Below are 14,314 nucleotides of genomic sequence, written 5' to 3'. Positions count from 1 at the left end.
TCTAGTCAGCTGCATGCTGATTGGCCATGTACAGCAGACCTCACGCTGTCATTCATAATGAAGAGCAGGATTACAGGCCCTGATGTGATACCTTGGGGAAACAAGCTAGCTGCATATGTGCATACTTGTACACGTTTAGCCCCACCTGATATTCTGGCATACACATCTCCTTCAGGCATGATGACACCACTGTTCCATCACTGCATGCCTTGGTTATTTCTGTGAAGTGTTTCTAGGATATGTTTGTATGGGGAAACAACCTTTACAACAAAACTTTTACAACGAACTACCATTACAACGTAACTTTTACAACGCAAACTATTACAACGCATTGCTCTGGGGGGCGCTCTAGGATAGGGAATAGGTTAATTTACTATCCAATAACCTTCCCTACTATCCATGGGGACTGGAGTTGGAATAGTAAATTAAACAATTCACTATCCAGCGCCTAAAAGCATTATGCGTTGTAATGGTATGCGTTGTAAAAGTTGCGATGTAAAGGTAGGCGTTGTAAAAGTATGCGTTGTAACATCATACATCCGTTTGTATGCCAAGATCCCTTGTCATCTGAGGTCTAATGTTTTAAATGTCTCTTAGCACTGCTACCAGTAACCGCCTCTTCCAGGATGTCGCTCATCATGGAAAAAAGATGGCGCCAGTCAAGAGATTTCTTTCTGCCGATCTTGCCAAGGAATCACTTTATTGCAATTTAAGTAAATCAAAAATACAACTCTGCAATTCAGAGGCTAATGAATGTGTGGCACTGCCACCTGCAGTTTTAGAACGGTGAGGGTGTCTCTCACAGACTTGAACCTGCTAACTCAATCAATTGCACGTGTCCTCAAAACGTCTTGGCTCGCTCACTGGAGGCAATTTGCACTAAGGAAGTTATGCTTCCTTTTTAAGTAAACACAGATAATTTGCATCATGCAGTCTTTTTTGCAGGCCAGGGTAATTTGGAAACGACATGTGGGTACTTGCCAGGGATGCACGACCACGCCTGTGCCAATCACGTACGTTTACTCTCACTGATTTGGGCATGCGCCCATCTGTTTTTGGCCCTGCAGGATGCAGTGATAGGCAGATCTCCATGCGATGGGCCACACACCAGCTCCTTCCGCTGGTGATGCCCACTTGCCTGTCATACACTGACCTCCTGCGGTCCTTAGAAACAGATGCCCAACAAGCCGAAAAAGCACGAACAGTAGAGGCGTGAGGCGTGCGCCATCTTGTTGGAACAGTATGTGTTCCCTGTCAGTGATGCAGACAGGGACAGAAGCAGAGAAGGTGGTTTGTAAAATAATTATTATGGCACACTTGATTTAATTTTAAACAACAGGCCAATTGTATGCAACCCACAATTCAAATTGCACATCTTACTGTGTGGATTAAGCTAGCAGTGAGTGTCATTGCCCAGAGGTAGTGATCTTGAAATATATCTGTATTTACCTTAACAAAACAATGGGTGCATCAATTCTTAGTGGTACTCAGACAAGATGGCAATGCTCTTCTGTGTTTATTATTAGAGTGCTGAAGACTGCCTTTGACTTGAAGGCCTAATTGACTGAAACCAAACAGCAATACAAAGTCAGAAGCCAGTTATCGCACAAGAATTTGTAGTAAAGTGTAATATTATCTGGTACGGCTCAGTAGCCTTACCATGTAATATTATCACAATACCCCAAAGATGGTCCTTGGAGTCACACTAGTAAATCCTTAGCTCAGTCCTGTTAGAGTGGCAAAGAGCAATCAGGCTTCACTAGAGGAACATGTGTTACGCATTTCAGAGTATCAACATGCATGATAAGTAATTTACATGACTCGAGAGAAATCCAACACCAATTTATAATAAAGAGTGTATTTTTATCTTAATTTAGACACCACAATGAATGGGATAGTATACATATAACCAAAGTTATAGATTTGTGAAGCAATATGAAATCAGAGTAGGAAAATACACAGACAAGATAACATAGCACTCAATGGCAAAAACCACTAGTGACAATTGGTCACTTGCAGGTTGAGTTACACGGAACCCTTACAGGGTTAAAATCATATGGTCCCGAGGACCAGGCCACAACAGTCAGATCAATTTTACCTAGCCCATTGAGTTTTGGTGCAGAGTTGTTCTGACTGTCCTTGGGGCTGAACAGGAGCTGCAGCTGGTGCTGATTTTAGGGCTTTAACGGTGCTGCAAAAAACAGAATGAAAAAACACAACAGATGCAGATCTGCTGACGTTGGATGATGGTTGCACTGTGTTCCCGCTAGATGCAGTGGCAAGTGTGGGAGTTGTTTACCGGATTGGTAACCAACACGCCTTAGCAGTAGTAAACACAGCAAAAAGCTTCTGGCACTTCACTGGGTTCAGGGGAGTGATATAGCAGCCTGAAACTTTAGGGCAGGTGAGACTACAACTCCCACAATGCACTGCACCACCTGGATTTGTGTGGTCCCACAGAGGTCCCAAGGGCTATCGATTCTTTGAATCCAGCAAGTGTTTTTACCTGCAGTTTGCCGGGTCAAGTGCCACTAGTCAGTGGAGACTGAGGGTGCGTCTGGCTTCCACTGGGCCATTCTCTTTGGGATTGTCAAGTTCTAGCCAAGAACAAGAGTTGTTCACTCAGTTCCAAGTCTGTTACCTCATGGACAAAGTATCCCTCTTTTGCTTTGGTGCTGTGGGCAAAGTCCTATTGTCAGCGACACAGGTCTTCTCTTGGTTCTTCTTCAAAGTAAGTTGATCGGATCTGAGATTCTGGTGTCAGGGGGTCCAATTAGTCCGATATTTAGGGTTGTCAGGAGTGTGAGAGCTAGTACCCAAAGACCAACTAATTCCTGCAGCTAATCTGTCCCTGAGGTGACCACATTCAGGGCTGTAGGTCACCTTTTCTACCAAGAACCCACTATTGCTGCCCTCTTAAAGATGGTAGAATTGTATTTTGGGTGTACAGATCAGGCTTCCCACCCTAGAGGTACGGCCAGCCCTCTTAGAGGTGTACACCTCCTGTATATCTAATTTCCCACCTTGCACAGGTACAAGTGAGCCTAGGGCAAGGGGAGGGCTGTGTCCTCCTCAGGGGACATCCCAGATACATTCAGAGGTGGAGCAGCATTTGAAACTCACCGCCTTGATGTGCCAATTCAATAGCCTGATTGGAAGGTGTGATTTCCTTCCTACCCAAACTTTTGTTCCTGACTCCTGGGAGTGATCACACTGTCTGGCAGGAGGTCATAATCTTGTCTTGGAGGAAGCAGACATGGGAAAGCATGTGCTGGTCAGTCAGAACACAGCGAAGCTCAAGCAACCAGGTGGGCAACCTCTAAGGTCGCAAAATGGGTGTAAGCTACGTCACCCAGGGCATGGGATCCATATCAGGGGTGAGATGTTATGTTGTTTGATACCAAATAAGACACATTTTAGTGGTACCATATTGGATCTGCCAATCTTGATGGTGATCGGTTGGCAGCCCATATTATCCTATGGACCGCTAACATTAATAGTAGTTTTCAATGGAGAACGCCACTCTAGGGACATAAAGACTTTCACTTGTGTCCATACCTTTAATATAATGCCTGTTTGCCAAAATCAAGGTATTTAAAGATAAATGTATAATGCACCCTGACTCCTGGGCTGAGGAGGGTTTCCTTAGGGCTGCCTAACATATATTAGAGAAAGTGCATTGACTGTGCTACACATGGTGTGCGAACAGTAGAGTTCAAGCAGTTGGCACTGCTTCTGCAGTCTGCAATGGCAGGCTTGCAGTCAGAAGTTTGCTTGGGTCACCCAGAGTGGTACAAAACCATGCTGCAGCCCTGGGGACGCGTATCATATGCTAGCGACTTATAAGGGGATAAAGGGTTTGCCAATTTGACACTGCTAGGTTAAACATAACAGTTTTGGGAGAGAGCACAGGCACTGGAGACTAAGCACTGGAGACTGAGCAGCAGACTCCAGTGCACTGTCAGAGTCATGACCATCAGCATTTGGAGCAAAACGTGGGGGGTGATCATACACAATGAGGCACTTGCCTACATAAATGTATGTATTGATCTTCAAACTTTTGTGGATTAGAACTCACTTTTTTCAAAAGAGAAAGACTACAGTGTAGTGGTGGTGGCTTCCTTGGATTTAGAGCCATCATGCACTATACTCCCAAGGTTAAATGGCAGGTGGACAGCACCCCTCACTGCCTGTCAAATGGTTGTGGTGACCACCTTGGAACATGCCTGCACCCTGCAGGTTTGGGATCCTACATTTGAGCATGTTCCCTGTCAGACTGGTATATTTTCTAAAGGGCATACATACACCCCTGGCTGGCAATTGAACAATCCCAGCACCGGGAGGAGTATGTGCTGAATGTGGAAGTACACCAACAAAAGAAACACCAAAACACTTTCCTGCACACCACCACCTCAAAAGTGTCACAGCTCAGCCTGCAGCAGCAGCAGATGAAGATAGGTTGGGTAGAGCCTGGAGCAATGGTTATGCACCTCCACACACCAGGACTTTCAATACTGCAATAACTATGCCTCAATAAGGATGGGATGCCTGAGTTTTGTCGAATATTCTGTGCCTCCTTGTGTGAGAACTGCTTTGGGTGGCAGTCACTACATGGTAACATAGCAATTGTAGACATGCATGAAATGCTGATGAGTGGTAATAGTGGAGGTGTATGAGAGAGAAAAGACTTAGGTATCAAAGACACAATGTAGACCTTGGGCCTCAAAACTGATTCTCCATCACAAACTATAAACTCAACATAAAGCATTTCTAATAAAGTAAAAAATATTTTGAAAAAACAAAATGATTAAATTATTTATATTCCAATATTGCAATCATATTCTATACAAATGGAAAAGGAAAACAAATTAAGCAGCCATATGCTTACAATAACATTTTAAATAAAAACAAAAAAAACATATGTTTCTAATAGACCAGTACAGGAGTGTCCTGGCAATGAGGTGTTTTTATAACAGAACAGGTACAGTAGTCTTTTTGTTTCTTTAATATAAATTACAGGAAATATGAGTCTTAATGGTGCAATGAAATTGGCCTTCAATTATGTAACCAGAAGACATAGTTTAAATACATGGGCCCCGATGTAGGTAAAATAGATTTACCGATTTTTAATTACCGAATTGCACCGATTCGGTAATTAAAAATTGGTAAATCTAAGGGGTGGATATGTAGGAACATCCAGATGTTCCTTTTACCGATTCGGTAAATATCTGTATTTACCGATTCGGTAAATACCGACCGGTAATGCCCCATTCATTCCTATGGGCTTTGAAGCCCATAGGAATGAATGGGGCATTACCGGTCGGTATTTACCGAATCGGTAGATACAGATTTTGACAAGGGTGCAGGGGGTGTCACTTTGACACCCTCTAGCACCCCCAAAAAAGATTTGGGTGCCATGTGGCAGGCATACCTGCCCTAAGGGCAGGTCTGCCTGTCATATGGCACAGGTGTGCATGCACACATGTGCATGCACACCGGAATCGGTATTTTACCATCAAATATATTTGATGGTAAAATACAGATTCGGTAAGGGTTGTGGGACTCAGAAGAGTCCCACCTACATATCGAAATTAACGAATAGGTAAAAATACCGATTCGGTATTTTACAGATTCAGTGAATTTACCAATCGGTAAATTTACCGAATCTGTAAAATATTTGGCCCTACATACCATTTTGTAAATACCGGTCGGTAACGGCCGAAAATACAGATTTTCGGCCGTTACCGACCGACCTACATCCGGCCCTAGGTTTCCTAAAAGAAAATTTCTTTTTAAAAAGAATAAAAAAAAAGCAAAGCATAGTTTTGGCCCGCCATTATTGACACTGAAGTGCCCTTTTTCTCAGTTGGATGTGCATATGTGCTTCAGCGAATTGCCCTGACTCGCAGTGCCAGAGAGCTATGTGGTGAAAAGAAGGAGGAAGAGAACGATAAAAACAGTGACAAAAGGAGAAACTAACCTGCAAGAGTGAGATAAGTCTAGAAGTGTTGGGTGGTAGAAGAAAGAGTCATGAGTTGGAATCAAGACATGGTTGTGGGCTCCTAAGTAAAACTTTGGATCCCTGCACATGAGGAGGGGTCTCGCCCCTAGGGTATGGCCATGATGTACTTCAACAAAAGAACTTATCTCTGTCACAACGAGTAGTTTAAATTTGCAGATTATACAGGGTGGCTTATCATCCATTAGAGCATCTAGGCACTGTCCATGAGCACGGGGAGATTAAGTGATTTGCCCAGAATCACAGGATGTTGCACCAGGCCCTAGACTCAAATCCTGACCCCCAGCTCCCGAGTCCGCAACTAAGGCTGCTGCGTCAACCTCCTAATAATGGAGTTTACGTCACCTTGAGGACACATAAAAAGTACTGTTATCGAAGGAGCAGCTAAAGGCTCTGTTCTTTTCCTAGGAGCCCAGCTGGACTTGCTGAAAAATTGAGGAACATTCGTGAGGAATGAAAAACACCAAGAGAGCTGGTACAAACAAAAATGCACTTTGAGTACTAACAAAACCATTGATATGTGTGGGAATTCATTGAAGCCAATAACATAGAGACACAACCTGAAATTAACTAGTACTTCCAAAGCATTGCAGCGAATTGCAGGAACCCAGGAGTACCACGACCTTCATTTGACCTTACTCAATATTCTAACTTCGGGGAGCCTCATATGCTAGTCTTATAAATCAAGGGGCATATTATCAAGAACCTCGTTAAAATTATCGCCGTTTTAGCGGCAGCAAATTGCCACTAAAACGGCGATAATGGGCTTGCTAAAATGCGTTATAGAATTCCAATGGAAGCCTAGGTTAGATGTGCAGGACATCTAATCTGGGCTTCTATTGGAATTCTATAACGCATATTAGCAAGCTCGTTATCGCCGTTTTAGTGGCACTTTCCTGCCACTAAAACGGCAATATTTAAACGAGGTTCTTGCTAATATGCCCCTAAGTTTGTTTGTAAATCTGGATCGATCTTTGAGAAGCCTTAGGCATCTTGGCAGGTCCTACTGTCTGGGTCTCTAAGAAGTGAAATGCTAGTTTATTTGACTAATAAATGCGGCCTGTTAATGGAGCATTTTAGGAATTTAACTGGTTATCTGCCAATAAGGGTAGGAATGGTCATACTCCTCTGACAGAAAAAAATTAATTGAATCCCCTTTGTAGAGACAGAGGCCTTCATGGCGCACGCTAGATGTTTGTGCTAGGATTGCATAAAATTTTGCGTCTCAAACCTGTCTCAAATTATTATGCTGGGAAATGTTATTCAACACAAATCAGGATTTGCATTGGATAGTTTCCCAAAGCAACGCAAAGTTGCGCTATGCACTGCTTTGCATTAGTTTGCCAGTAGTGACCGTTACCATGTTAACACCCATGGTTTTTGATGGAAATCCCACCAACAAACATTCAGAGACAGGGATTTGCCCCCAAATCTTACGCCTCCTCAAGGCACGCATAATGACGAGGAATGTTTTCATTTCTCCTTGGTTTTCCTACTTTGCATGCATGCTAAATTGTACAGCACACATACAAAGCAGGAAGTGTATTATAAGATAGTTTTTTACCCTGAAAGTGTCTCCATCCAGTATTAAAACTATACTTTTGTGGTACAATAGTGTGTGAGTACAGTTCATGGCAGCCTAAAGAGCACTAGTGCAGGGAAAAAGAACAACAGAGCCATGTTTTAGGAGATATTGCACAGTTCTTGTCTCTCCATTTCAAGCAACACAGCAATTTTAGTTGTGTGAACTTTCCCTAATCTGGGATTGGGTGTTCTACCTGCACTATGTTTGCCAAGTGAATCATGGAGGAAATTGTTCAGGTATTAGTGCATTTTTTTCGTCATGAATCTGAAGGGTGCATAGACTTTCGCCCACCCTGTAAATACCATTACCCAGAGGTATGCAAGCGCGTAAATTGCAGTCTGATGATGAGGGTAAGTCCAAAGTAGCAAAGGATGTATTCAACATGTATGCAAAAAGCATTAATAAATTAAAACCTGGATTTTTAAAACAATTTCTTAAACAATGTAATCAATCAAACCTACTTGAAAAGCCTTTTCTGAAATTAGAATCAGTGTAACATTCATACGGACACATGGACCATGGTTGAAGTGACTATCCACCAGATGCATCAAGAACCCATTTAGCTATTCCTTAATTGCGAAAAATAACGATTCGCTATTAAGGAATAGCAAAATGCAATGCATGAAGAAATCACAAAAAAATAGCGATTTCTTAAAATTCCTTAATTGCGACTCACAAATTGCGAGTCGCAATTAAGGAATACCTCCCCATTCATTCCTATGGGCCTAGAGGCCCATAGGAATGAATGGGAAGACATTCTCAATTTGCGAATCGCAATTAGCGAATCACAAATTGAGAATGCAATTTCAAGGGTGCAGGGGTGTCCAAAGGACACCCTGTTGCACCCTTGAAATTGATCTGTGCACATATGTAGTGCACACATATTGCCCTTAGGGCATGTGTGTGCGCAACATGAAACTTAGAAAAATGCACTTTAGTGCATTTTTCAACGTTTTTGCAAATTACCATGAAGTTCAACTTCATGGTAGTTTGCGATCCCTATTAGCGAAATCGCTATTTTTTAAACTTTAATGCATTGCATTTAAGGAATCTCAATTTGAGATTTGCGATTTGCGATTTTTGCGATTTTTGCGATTTTTGCATTTGGGATGATGCATCCCAAATGCAAAAATACCGGTCGCAAAGGGGCAGATTCTGAGAATCTGCCCCTTTGCGAGTGGATTTTACCTTGATGCATCTATGCCTTGGTACCATGGAAAACATTGTACAGTAGTTTTCTAGATACATACATAAAAGGGCAGACAAGCTAGCTTATGTGGTAGGAGTTGTCAAACTAAGCTCTTGCTATGGTGAGCTTGAGCTCTCTTCTTCTTGCACATGGGTGTTTGACAAATTCTTAAATTCTTCACTGGTACTGTAGGCTCTGATTTGCGTCAGCGGGTAGAGTTCAAATGGCGTCAGCCCAATATCTAAAATGATTCTGAAATTTGATGAGGCTCAATGTGGCTTCATCACTTTGATGGTGTTATGGTTGACTCATCAATAAAAGTCAATGTGAAAATAAAGTTTGAAAAGCTGTGAGACAAAGAAAGAAAGACTTTTATGGTCAGCCATATTATTATACGTGACTTGTCATTCAATCATTGAAACTTTATTTGATTATTAAAAAAGATAATCATAAAAATGACAGACAAAAATACAGATACAAATTAAGGTTGCATAACTCAAATTAAGAAGCATCTACCGTTTTGTGAGAGGTGCTCTTGGTGACACACTTCAGAACTGCTCCCCAAAAAGTATTTTGCTTATTGATTTGTTTCAATAGGTAAATTCATGCTGCAAGGGAAGTATGCGTTCCTCCTGTTGGGAATACAATATTGTGTTATTTAGGATTATGTAGCTCCAAACCCAAAAGTGGTAGCCATTCTGGGTTACTTAGCCTTATTTTTGGGATAAAAAAGGTGACAGTTTGCTCTGACAAGCAAATGATAGTCAAAGGCCATGCATCTTGAGCTTCTGCCCTTTGACTATTCTGTTGTTCGATAACTCTCATTATGAACATGCAGTAGCCACATATGTATGATGGGCAGATTCTAAGGTCTATTTGTCATCAGAGGCTGCTTGGGCACGAAGAAGTCACCAGGCAAGAAATAAGTATGAAAGATTGGGGGATGGAAGCTGATTGTGATATTGTGTTTTCATTATATCAGCTTTAATTCCTACTAAAGGTTGGTTGAAAGTTAAGGCAGACATCACCAACATGGGGCAACCACTTCCACCAACAATGATTAATCACTGCCTCTAGCCAATAGCTTTTAAATTACAAGATGATAGGGATGCCCCCTCATTAGAAACTATCGCATGCTAGTCCTTTTGATCCAACCTTATCCCAGCAACAACTGTGAACTAACCAGCCAACAGAGGAGCCTTTCTTCCTGCCTCATGCCCTTTTTACCTGCACACTGTAAGGGCAGTGATCCAAGCGAAGATAAAACCACTGGTCACACACACAGCTTCAAAACACTTCCCACATGCAATCACATCAGATACAAACCTCATGGTGTAGCAGGCACCTCATCTAATACTGCACACATGCATCTAATAATGGGGTATGAAGCTGCAATGCAATACAATGCACTATTTCTCAAAGTGTTGATGGTTGGATATTCACAGGAAAGGGAAGGTGAACGCATGGAAATGATCAAAAACCACAGGTCCTGCCTCTTCCATGCCTGATAATCCCCATAATGTACCTTCCGCCTCACTCCGCCTCACTCCACACAAATTATTATCGCCCATATACATATACACACTACTCACTCACAAATACACACACAGAAATTGTATATCCACATATTGCACATTTACACAGCCAACTATATGAACCTCACACACATCTTTTTCATCACTTATTGTAACCATACTCATCAGAAATGACCCTTCTTCTCATCAACCCACAATCTTCAGTACATTACAGCATCATTACAGCATCACCACACCCCAATGACATGCAATCCTCATAATCAAAACTGGTTCACCCCCTCACACCACTTGTTCACACACCATAAACATCCTCATATTCCGCAGGTCATCCACAAAGCCACCTCACTCTGTAGTCCCCAAGAACCCATCACCCTTACCTTCATCGGCATCCTCATTTCACATCCCGCCTTTTAATACCACCATTGTTCACAATCCACCTGGTCTACTGAATCCCAGGATTAAGCAATACTTTCATTGATAATATGTCACACCTTATCACCAAATCATCTGGCAGCCAACTAATAAACATCTTCTTCTGGAACTTCAACCTCAAAGGAGACATCTCCATAAAGACAATGAAGAAGACTATTTTGATATCCTACCCACCATAAACATCAATCAACACACCATGTCAGGATTACACCAGAGACAACATCCTTGACTTCATCTTCACCACTACCATGCAGACAACTGAATCAAAGCACAAGCTAACACTTAACCAGCCAGATTATGTGGTCATCCCAGTCACATTCACCATAGGCCAGCCTATCAATGCCAGGCTCCCCTGCTGCCAATCCTGATGATGCTCTCGTGTTTGAAAGCAGTGTCAGGATTTGCCTGAGTGCTGTGAACTTGGGCTCCCAGGGAGACTGGGAGCCTGTGCTTTGCTTTCTCCAACTCAGTAAAGCCGCAGGGTTGATGACAGCTTCAGTGCGCATGTCGGTTTGGCCGATCGGAGACTGCCAGACAAACCGACATGCGCACTGACAACAGTGCTGCTCAGCGCTCCCCCTCCAACCAGTCATCATCTACCCCACCCCAAGACTCGGTTGTGCTAAAAATAAAACAATAATAAACCTGTATGTATCGTTTTATTTTTTGAGTTTTGCAACTGTTGGCTGGGGGGTTGACACTCCTACGCCAAAGCGGAGGAGCTGCCACTGGTTCTCTCCTACAACAGGAAAGAAGTAAAACCATATTTGCTGGCATCCCTACTATTCATCTGACAGCCCTTTGTCTCTTACAAGGAGCGCTCTGTGCAACAATCTCCAGCTAATCTGAAAACTAAATAAATGCACCCAAACCACTCTAACTCTGGAGAGCAGCAGTGACTATCCCTACAGTGCTGCATCATTTCCAAGAGAACCTTCATCAAAAACGAGGCAGTAAAGTCAAACAATCCACTCTTCTGGGCAAACCATCATTTAGAGTCCAATGCAACACACATTACCGGACTGGAAATGAAATAGTGTTAAATAGAGACAACCAGGAACAGTGTTTTCCATGTTACACACCAAGGCATTGTAACAATATCACACCACACAGCCAAGTCACTTCTTCCTAACACTTCAGAATGCATCTGAAGACTCATCTCATCAAGGAACATGTCAACCACAAAAATTGACCCCTTCCCTGCGGCGCAAATTTCGCTGCGGTGTGGGGATTTAATTAGGGGGCGTATTCCCTTACGTGCTCAGGGCGGCCCCCGGCCGTCCAACTTTCCGCTGGGCGTGTGCGCAGGGCGGCTGGGGGCCGTCCAAACTCCGCTCACTAATTAATTCTCCAGCGCAGGAGCGGGATTTGCGCCGCGCTGGGGAATCAGCGGCGTTCGGACGGCCCCCGGCTGTCCTGAGTACACGCCCAGCGTGACGTAGGACGGCTAGGGGCCGTCCTGAGCACACAAGTGATTAAGGAGCCCAAATTCCCTCCATTCCCTGGACAGTAGACATCCATCTTTTCACCTCTTGTTCTTTACGATTATCACCAGACTTACAGTACATTGTACTTGTGGCTTTCTAGACAGGCCTGTGATACACAAAGTGGGATACAAAGATAGGTATCCTGGAAAAGTGAGACACTAACATTGGAACTTGCAAACACCACAATGCGACCAGAGCTGGTAGAACCTAGCAGGGGGACAAACAGACACAAATGTTTGCAGTGAAACACAAATACATTGATAGTGTACCATGGATACACCAGGAAAGAGAGGCCTTTGCCCTGGGACATGGCAACTGAAACAGTAAGACTGAGGCATACAGATAAAAGGATTGGCAATGGGACAGGGAGATCCAAACACTGACCTTGGGGCAGGTTATCATTGTCACTGGGACAGGGAGGCACAGACACTAATATTTCTCAAGTATGGGTATATGCTGTCACTGAGACAGAGAAACACTATCTCTGGAAAAGTGAAACATATGGATAGGGAGACAATAACACAGGGGCATGGAGACAGTGGCACTGTGGGTGAGGGCAGGGACATTCAAAGATGTATTAGGTCCAGATTAATTTTGTTTGCTCTGTACGGCTTATTTTCATTTATTCGATTTGGTAAAGGACAGCTGAAGAAAGAGATTGGGATTGGCTTCAGCAGAATGGATGGAGTGAGTTTTGATGTCTAAACTCAAGAGTACACACAGAAAGGACAATGCTGCATGATGGAGAATGAAGCCCTTAGAGCCGAATGGACCTGGCGCGTTCGCTTCCCCAGGTGCGGCAGCGACACTCCTTCCTCTTGCCTCCACATTTCCAATTCTTTCCATTTGCTCCTCTTTGATGTCAAGTGCATCTCTGGCTATTGAAAGAAGCTTCTCCGTCTTCTCTTTGTCTGATGCAGAACACTACATGGTCGGCATGTTCCAATTTGATCTTTCAAAGGATTTTGAAGTAGGTATTCTGGGAACGACACTGACATATCCTACAACATTCATGCCATCTCTAGTGCATCAGGATCCATCGCATGCATGTCTTCGAGTGCTCAAAGCGGGGTCGCCTCCTCGGAGGCGACCGCAGAGCGCGTTCTCATCCTCAAAATCTAGGTGACGTGGGGGGTGATCAACCCACCGACAAAAGATAGAAAGCTGGGCATTTAAATAAAAACACAGAGGTGCCTAGAGTGACTTCTATAGAAGTGCAGGGCAGCAAATCAACAATGCTTGTAAAACAAGGCAGAGAAGAAACGAATGAACGTTGGGTTAGGCGCGGGGCGAAGATGAGGGTGCTTTGTAGAATAAAGAGGAGTGCAGCGAAGAATGGAGATCTGAGGCTCCAATGAACAGATGATCCGAGCTCTGTTCATCAAAGGGAGAGGCAGCCAATTACAGCATGGGGTGTAGCTGCATTCAGGCTGGCCAAGATTTAGATAGGCAAATGCCAAGACATGAAGCAGGTTCACAGCAAATGACGTGGGGCCATATGCCACCTTTCAGCTTCCAAAGCATCGGGAACAATCCAGCAGAGGATATAATGATATATATGAGTCTTCCCGGCACAACATACAGGCACGTCGCCACGGAGAAGCGTTCCAGGCCCCTTAAACTGAACAAGAATGGCAGGAGTGTTACATGGCGCCCAAGGATATAATCGCGCAAATCACTGCGAGCGAGAAACTGAGTAATAAAGGCAATCGAATGGGATTCACACAAATGGACTTGAATGAGACCTCTGCATATGACACCACCAACATGAGCTTTCTCGTGGCCAACCATGTGGATGCATGGTTGTCCATACATTAACCCCCATCTAGGATCACAGAGCCTGGGTGGATATATTTGAATCACAAGATGTATGCTGATCATCACAGACTTTCAGTGTTCCCCTAATAGACTGGGTAGGTAAAACCTGACAAAATGTATCAAGGGAAAAGGCCCACAAAAAAGTACATTTGATGTGTTAAAAAGAAATCTTCACGTTATGCCTCATTTTCCTATTTAACACTTGAAATAGGAGTGGTAAATACCTACAAATAGAGAATACACCACAGA

General features: G+C 43.4%; 1 protein-coding gene across 1 annotated transcript in view; it reads left to right on the top strand.

Moving 5' to 3' along the window:
* The window catches only part of CDH22 (cadherin 22), a 1,039,820-nt gene that overhangs the window by 251,017 nt on the left and 774,489 nt on the right, over positions 1 to 14,314 (top strand). The window lies entirely within an intron of this gene.

Source organism: Lissotriton helveticus, chromosome 7, assembly GCF_964261635.1.
Source record: "Lissotriton helveticus chromosome 7, aLisHel1.1, whole genome shotgun sequence".
Taxonomy (NCBI): Eukaryota; Metazoa; Chordata; class Amphibia; order Caudata; family Salamandridae; genus Lissotriton; species Lissotriton helveticus.
This window is presented reverse-complemented; position numbering and strand designations above follow the sequence as displayed.